The 9,361-nt window shown below is 34.3% G+C and overlaps 1 long non-coding RNA gene across 1 annotated transcript; it reads right to left on the reverse strand.

Annotated features, from left to right (window-relative positions):
- Nucleotides 1-785: 785 nt before the first annotated feature.
- LOC149818499 (uncharacterized) lies at nt 786-8,917 on the reverse strand. Its single transcript, XR_016427430.1, has 4 exons — nt 8,828-8,917; nt 8,663-8,754; nt 960-1,016; nt 786-879 (listed from the first exon to the last, which is right to left on the reverse strand). It is a non-coding gene; the product is annotated as an uncharacterized LOC149818499 (long non-coding RNA).
- Between the last annotated feature and the right edge of the window lie 444 nt (nt 8,918-9,361).

Below are 9,361 nucleotides of genomic sequence, written 5' to 3' on the forward strand. Positions count from 1 at the left end.
ATAATTCTTCAGGAATAAGTTTTCAGTCAACTTAAATTATTTAATGTTTATCTTACTCTCACCCTGTGGGTAAGCATAGGCATAGACATTGTAGTGAACTGAGACCATACGGTGAGATGCCTAACTCTCACGAAAACACGAACGTCCATGAAGCTCATACCACCTACCCTCTCCAAGGTAGATCATGGATCCGGTAACATACACCATCTTTCAGGTGTACCCAGAGCCTGGAGAATCCAGTAACATATACCGTCTTTCAGGTATACCCAGAGTCTCAAAGGTTTTATATTTCATTTTACATTTTCTTTATAACCAAGTGCGAGCTATCGCACTACGAGGGGTCTGGTAACATATACCTTCTTTCCAGTATACCCAGAGCCTCAGAAATCTCATATTTGATTTCTCAATTATTTTCCTGTGCGAGTCATCGCACCAAAGATGATTCTCAAAATCCCGAACCCGCCTTGGGGTTCACACACATTGTATGGACTTAATTTTTTTTTTTTGTCAGGGTGCCATGAGCACCATCAAGATAGCATTTCTCGGAACATGGCTCGACTCGGAGCTCACAGTCATCATTTTTTTTTTTGAAGTTATGAGCTAAGGTGTAAACAATAGCATGTGCTTGAATCCACAGAAAAGCAATTGACAAATAATTGAAGGTAATGGTGCCCTTTTTGTTCCACAACCCATAGAAGCAGAAAATCAATTAAAATAAGGCACAACAAGTACAATGTTAAGTTAATTATTTCAAAACAAACAAAGCAGTAACAGTGCCTGAACAATTACTTTAATAATTGTTGCATCAACCAATTCACCAAATTGGCTCATGTGTTGCCTTAAACCTTCATCATCTACCTCCCAAGGAACACCCAAGACCTGAGAAGTTTTATACAAAACAGGATAAATATATTCCCATAAGTAAATGTATAAGGAGTAGGTTTCATAAATAAGCATACCACCAGCCTTGTGCTTCCTGTAGACATTGTTCTCCCACTCCACTCCTTACAAATGACCTTCAACACAACGAAGTAGGGGAAAATATGCTTAATCATTCATGAACTGGCTACATTCAGAAAAATACCACAAATGAAAGCGACCAACATAGTCTATATTACAGCTTCATAATACATTAATGGCTGGCATGATTCTTAGCAGTTCACATAAATGCATCAGCCTTAATTTCATGTTTTTGCACAATTTCATTCGGTGGAGTTGTAAAACCTGCTCCCTTGGTAAGGGACATTACTAATCTCTTCGTTCAAGTCAAGCGAAAAAAGGAGAGAAAGAGAGACAGATCTTATATTAGCATAACAGTTATATCTTCAGTTGTTTAACATATCAAAATCCATATCTGAAAAGCAACAGCAGACACACCAATAGTATGTTACAAACCAATCATGCACGTGCACACATGCACACACAATACACAGTATCAGTCACACTCAAGAATGTTGGGGTAGATTAAGACATCATCATGCTCTTATGCATAATGCATGCACATACACATAATTTTGCATATAAATAGAATCACATATGAATTCACCATTACAACACAAACGAAGAAATAAGTGTTTCATCTTATCGTATATGAATTCACCAACAGATGAGAAATTCACAAAACAACCATAATGCAGCAATATACTGTAACTAACACATATCTCCAAACACAAGTTCCATTCTTCTTCAATTCACCAACCGGAGCTCAACAGAGCTTGTCGGTGCCCACTTTCACGTTTGGGGAACTGAACTTGGGTCGGTCCAGCTGACCCGCACTCAACCTAGCCAAGCTGAGTTGAGCACGAGTTTGACCTCGATGTCACCAAAAGCCATCACCTCCTTCAGCGAGGTCATTTCGCCAACCTTGATCCTACCGCTTGTGGTCATCACCTTCGCCACAACCTTGTTCTTCACTACCATCATCGGACTGGAAACCGAGGTTAGCATACGTGTCCTCGCTCATAGTTGGATCGTCAATAAAATACGATCAATGTCATGCTAATCGAGGAGAATTCTCGAGGGCCTTTTTGAAATTTCTTTATTTCTCGTGAGACCACATGCATTACAAGGTAGGTTTATAATAACTTTAACATATATGTGTAGTTTTAGGTTTTTTGAAATGCTTGGGGTTTTCATAATTACATAATTTATATATATATATATATATATATATATATATATATATATATTCAAAAATTGTTTGTGTTGCATGCCTTTTGATAAAATATATATTTAAGTAATATTTGTTTTTCATAAACAAGAATGTGCATATGTTAAAAAAGTATCAAAATTTTCCATATGTGAGTATTTTGAACATGTTTTCAATAAAAGACACGTATATGTTCAGGTTTTACAAACATATTCTAACATATGTATTTTGGATTTTATGAATAGTTAAATACGAGTGTATTTCAAGATTTTATGAATAAATATATGTATATGGCTCATGTTTTTTTAATATGCATGTTTCTGAAATTATTACGTAGTTTTAAGCCTGTGTAAATGCTTATGATGAATGATAAAATGCATATCAAAGATGCTGCATAGTATCTATGATGAAAAGCATGTTATTCAATTGTTATTTTATGTGAGGCAAAACAGGGTAGTTCAACAAAGAGAGGAGGTTGTTCAGCAGGAGCGGCTGAGAGCAGTCACCAGGAGTCAGTGAAGGTGGCACTGGTGGGTGCCATCGGTGGCTGCCCAGTTGGTGGGAAGGAGAGAATCAGGTGGCAATGGTATGGTGCAAGACGAAAATCAGGAGAGAGATGGGCAGTGGTGGTGGTGGTGGTAGTGGTGCTGGGTTTACACGAGAGAGGGGAGAGTGAAGGGTGAAGGGGAGCATGAGTGAAGTTTATGATACAGGTGAGAGGGAATGTAATGGGCAGAGGGGGCATGAGTAGAGTATTTATAGGAAGAAAAAAAGGAAAAAATCCAATTAGAAAGGGGGAAAACCTTTTTGATTTGAAAAAAAGTAGGGGGAAAAAACATTTTCAAAGGCGAGTGTGGAAAGAAAAACTTGAAATTAGAATTTGGTTTTGAATTTCTTTTTAGTTTTAAGTAGGAAAACAAGTGGGCTTGGATTTGGATTTTGGTGAGACCTATTTGGATCTCATTAAATCCAAATCCAACCTACTAATATATATATATATATATATATATATATATATATATATATATATATAATTAAATTCATTTGGGTCATAAGTGGACTTAAATCCTATTTATTTAAATGAGATTCATTTGGGTCTTAGGTGGATCCAAACAAATTTATTATACTTTAATAGGATCCATTTGAGTCACAAATGGATCTAAAATTTTATTTACTTGATGAGATCGAATTGGGTCTCCAAGTGGATCCAAAAGTCCTTTTCTTAGTGAGATCCATTTGGGTCATCTAAATATATCCAAATCTTATTTTACTTAGTAGAATTCATTTGGGTCTCTAAATAAATCCAAGACAGTTTCTACTTTAAAGAAAGATCCAATTGCGTCTCAAATGGATCTAAATTTCTTCTATGCCTGATTTAGGCCCCGATATAAATCAAAACCCTACCCAAATCTATTTCGGTTGACTGAAATCATTTGGAGATCCAATCCTAAATAACTTGAGATCGAGTGGATCTTATATGTTCATTCAAATAGTTCAAACTTGCGTTTGAGTTGGTTGATCCTCTTACATCTATATTGAGGTCGAGATCCAAATACTTCATACAAAACCTCATAACTGCCCAATTAAATATCAAATAACTTCAATAAAAGCCAAAATATTATCCATAAATAACTGCTAATTAATCAATCAATATTAGCTAAGTAATTTGCTAAAAAATGATATTTAATCAAAGTTAAATACCAAAATAATTCACAAAAAAAAATCTTTTATTTATTTAAAAATTTTGAGAAATTTATAAACTTTACATTATTGCTCAATGAATATTATTTCAATAAAGAGCAATTGGCAATCATTGATGTTAAGTCAATTTAGTTGTTTGAGCAACTGTGTAACAAAAGACTTAATGATATAGAACGATTTCAATGGCTATCAATATAGTCAAAAGATCGAGAAGTTGTTATCGACAAAAGGTTTAATAATCTTTAACACTATCATAATTTTTTAAAGATCATGTGATAAGAAATAACTATAAAATAAAATTTATGAAAAACTGCAATAATAGAGTAACTGTAGTATGCATGAGAAATAACTTGCGGACTATGGTTCATTCCACTTGGAGGATCCATTGAACAAAGGTGCAGAAAACATCATTCTTTCAAGTAAAGAAGTATCAAAGTGAGCATACATGTGGTGGATCATTGGACAACGTAGTAGTGAAAAAAATATCTTTCAAGTGGATTTCAAGTGTTATTCTTGAACACTTACACGATAACCCAAAGTTAACTCTAAAAGAAATCTTAAATGACATTAATCGCAAGGAAAGTACGAAGGTTACGTACAAACAAGCATGACATTAATGAGAAATGACTAAGGTGATCCTATATGGTTTATTCGAAGAGTTTTTCAAGATGCTTTTTGCCTATTGTCATTATTTGATGACGACTAACCGATGATCGACAATGTGCATTGAAACTGATAGACGACATAGATTTATGTACATGTTCGTATCTTTTCGTGCATGCATTGATCAATTTTTTAAAGAAAGCCCTCCACGTCTTATGGTAGATGACACATTCCTAAAAGAAAAATACATAAATATTGTTGTCAGCCCATGGTATTGATCCTTGTGATCAAATATTTTCGGTTGCATTTACTGTTATAGATAACGAGTCGAATGAATCATGGGTGTAGTTTTTTTATGCATGTGAATGCACAATTGAGACACTAATACAATGACATACCCAAAGTTAAAGTACAATTAACAGCTATCTCAAATAAGCACACAAAGCTACACAATATGTTCTCCCATACATGGCTAAATTGTCAGGTTGAATTTTACACAAAACACTACGAAAAACTTTTAACATAAATTTTGAATATCACTAGGTCAACTTTGGTAAAGCACAACCAAAGCACTCACGAGACAAAAGTATAATTATTTTCTTAAAAAGATTCAGGAGCAAAGGGAAGATGCATACAAGTATGCAACTAAGGTCATAAAAGAAAAACATTAGGCTAACATATACTTTTCAACTAGAATGTACAAGCGTTTAACCTCTAATATAGTAAAGAGATTTAATGTGAGGATTCTCACAATACATGGCTAAATTGTCAGCTTGAATTTTACACAAAACACTACGAAAAACTTTTAACATAAATTTGGAATATCACTAGGTCAACTTTGGTAAAGCACAACCAAAGCACTCACGAGACAAAAGTATAATTATTTTCTTAAAAAGATTCAGGAGCAAAGGGAAGATGCATATAAGTATGCAACTAAGGTCATAAAAGAAAAACATTAGGCTAACATATACTTTTCAACTAGAATGTACAAGCGCTTAACCTCTACTATAGTAAAGAGATTTAATGCGAGGATTCTCACAATACATGACAAGTCACTAAATCCTCTTATTGAAAAACTTTATCTCATGATGATGAAACTTTTTGAAAACCAAAAGAATAATACCCATAACATGTGTGGTGCCTAAAGTAAAAAAAAGTTGGACGATGGTAAGAAAGAAGCACAAAATCTATGTGTTCAAGTAGTGCATTGCCTTCATCGTCGATACAAAGCCTACAATCACTCTCACAATTGCAATGTTTATCTTAAAAAACAAACATGCTCTTGTAGAGAGTAACAGGTTACCGAGATTTTGTGCAAACATATAATCACGTGCATTTTGTACGAAGACAAGTTATCAGAAGATTACTACGATAAGTTCTACACTATTAAATTGTATCAAGCTGCATATAATACTTATTCATTTTTTCTAATGACGGATAATATCTCACATCACTCCTCCAAACCTTATTCCAGTCTTACCACCTAAAGCGCATCCTAAAACAAGATACCTTAAGAAGAAACAAAAAACAGAACACAAAAATGTTGGGTAATACAAGTGCAATCATTTTTGATGAAATTGGCCACAACCGGCGAAAGCACAAATAACATTATATTAGAGTACAGATGGTTTACAAAATCTATATTTATTAGAAGTTGTTTTATGAATTCTTTCTTTGTATTTACAATCTTTTTTAATTAATTATTCCAATGTCTTATATCTTTTATGTATATAAGGAGTTCACAATGAATAATTATAAACCAAAAAAAAACATGGTAGTAGAAAGCAGTTCAAACCCCGTCACCAACCCCAAACAAGGAAGCAATTGTGTTAATTATACAACACATTGACCAGAATTATAAAGTGAAAATTGCCCAACTTCTGATAATTATTTGGTGCAATGAACTTTACACAATTTGGCTTTGAGGATACAACTGAGCTTGGCCTGCTCATGGAGTCTAATCTACAACGTGTTGTCCAACTAAACTGCCTGGCACAAATCACTTAAGATAGCACCTTTAATAAAATGAAAGGGACTCACACTAGGTTAAAAAATGATAGAGAGAGAGAGAGATGGATAACAGGAATAAAAGATAGGCTTCAGTTATTATAGACTCGATCCCAACAGCCAATAATTGAGTCAAACGGCATCTACGGCCTAAAAAGAAAATTAAATGGTCTAAACAATACTAAAAAACCTAAAAACATCTACAGAGGAGGTGACTAGTCAAACAATCAAATGAGAGGAAACAACTAGGCCAATCAATCTTGCATGAAGTACATATCCTTATGTTAAAATCGATGTGAATCTGCTGATATGAATTGAATCTCCTAATTGGAAACAGCAACACTTAAAAAGTCACTTGCTCATGCACAGATATCTTGATAAATTAGATCAGTCAATATCAAGCATGCACTAAACCTTTCAATCAATTGCCGTTTATCCGGATCTCCAGTGGAATTATTTCATCATATAAGCCCTCAAAAACTTCGTCAGCATGTACAGAATTTAAATGACTAAAACTAAATAAAACTAATCCAGTTATTATCATTCAATATTAAACAATAATGAAAAACACGATGGTTAAAAAGGTATACGGAATGCACACTCATGTTCTATGTTTCTTCTTCTTACTCGGAGAATTTAAATTCAAGTTTCTTTTCCCTTTGCCTGACCTTTTCATTCCACTTACAAGCTCTGTAACTTCAATAGAATTTGAAGCCGACTCTTCCAAAATGCTGCAATACCAAGTTGACAACCACCAGAGTAAGATGAATTTATTTAGCAAAAATTCTAGTTGGCAGGCAGAGAATTGCCTTTTTTATATTTTTTGAGAGGAAACCCCAGTTCAGGTGGTGGGGCCCGGTAGAGATTGATGCTCTGCCGTATGGCCCACTCCCAAGCACATAAAATCCCTCCAGGGAGCTTGATGCTTGGGCTTAAAGCAAGGGATGCACAGCCTGGGTATCACAGTTACAAATCTCATTCTCAGGTTAAAAAAGTGAGTTTTCCTCAGGAAAATCTCTGTAAGTTGAAAATGTATACATTCATTACTAATATAGAGCAATCCTAGGGTGCTCCCGGAGCACCTACTAGAAATCATATTTGTAGGTTGCATCTTCTCAATCAGATCTTATAGATGTACTTAAAACAGTGTATTTGATAGTAATCATGTTTTGGATCATGTTCAAAATAGGCTTTTTTAGTCATAAAATTTTGGTACCTTATGAGCCATTGATTTTTGAAGATCTTAAAAAAAACTACATGTATGACATAATCACATGATCCAAACATTTTTTTCCACTAAATAAAAACTGTAGATCATATCTATAGTGTCTGATCAACGAAAAAAGCACTCAGATTTTGAAAATTTGAAGCTTCTACTAGGTGGCAGTAGGTGATCGGGGAACACCCTATCATTATTAATATAGAGTAATGCTCCGGGAACACCTACTCCCTCCTACTAGAAAGCAAAGTTGTAGATCATATCTATAGGGTCTGATCAACGAAAAAATCACTCAGTTTCTGAAAATTTGAAGCTTCTATTAGGTGAGAGTAGGTGCTCTGGGAGCACCTTATATATATATAAATATATATATATAAATAGAGAGAGAGATTTTGAAAATGAGGTAAGGGGCGTTTACAAAAATACTATACAACATAGGTTACTTTGAGCAATGGGGTGAAAGGCATTTACAAAATACCATATAATATATGGTAGTTTCAGCAATGGGGTGAAGGAAGTTTAAATGATACGCAACATATAACACAATTTCCCTTTAAAAAAATATGCATAAGTTGGTTAGAGTCTAATCGGCTACTTGAATAGTACCATACCAAATGTGTAGGGGAGGGAAGGCCGCCCTCTCAGCTGCTATATAAAACGAGGGTGCCTCCCCTTCATTTAGTGAAAAGCCATTGCCATCGGTAGTCAGCATTCAATGCTGCCTGACATGCGCCATTCAATGCCAGCTTAGCTCAGCATTGAATGATTGCTGACAAAAAAAAAGTTCACACCATCAAATGAAGCAGCATGATTTTTTTGTATATTTCAAAATCTTACAAAAAATCGTGAGGGTTTTAGCAGTATTTTTAAAATATCGCATTTTTTTCGGGTATATATCGTTTTGTGATTATATTGAAGCCTTTGTGAGCCAAGCAGAGAATTAATTAATTATTGGAGATTTCTAACAAAAATCCATCTATTACCTTGATTTCTTCTCAGCTTTTTTAGAAAGAGATCCCTCAACAATCCTTGCATGATACTTATGGAAAGGAGCACTCCCTTTTCTCTTTTCATCCTAGAGATATTAGAACAGTTGGTGAGAGAAGATGGCTAGTAAACACAAAAAAAAAAGAGAAACACTAGCACACCTGGAGAAAAGATTCAAGTGATGCTTGGTCATTTGGAGAAAAAGCAATCTCATCCCTTTTTTTCTGTACAAATTCTATGTTCTGCTCAACCTATATCATAGGAAAAAGAAAAAGGTGAGAGAATTGCCAAATTAATTTGATACTTGAATGCTGAAGAGCGCAGAAGATGGCAAGTCTTTAATTACAAGAAAAGCTCATTTTCATACTCTCCCGTAATTTAAGCTTGAATGAAAAAGAAAAAAGCAGACATCATCTCTTTTCATGAATATTTGATGTCAGATTATGATATCCAGAAACTTCAAGAGCATGATATTAATACAAAAAAAAAAATATGTGAAGATGATATGTCCATCACGAAATCCACTACTAGTGCATCCTGCTTACAAAGTTTGCATCTGTAGAATACCATTATATACTACAATATGAAACAGTCCTAAAATATTCACTGATGTCAACTAAAAACCAAGACTATGTTTTAGTTTAATTTTCTTTTCCTTATTTCATTAATTAGTTTAACATTGGTCACAAAGAGCA

This window comes from Nuphar pumila, chromosome 13, assembly GCF_984573655.1.
Source record: "Nuphar pumila chromosome 13, dmNupPumi1.hap1.1, whole genome shotgun sequence".
Classification (NCBI taxonomy): Eukaryota; Viridiplantae; Streptophyta; class Magnoliopsida; order Nymphaeales; family Nymphaeaceae; genus Nuphar; species Nuphar pumila.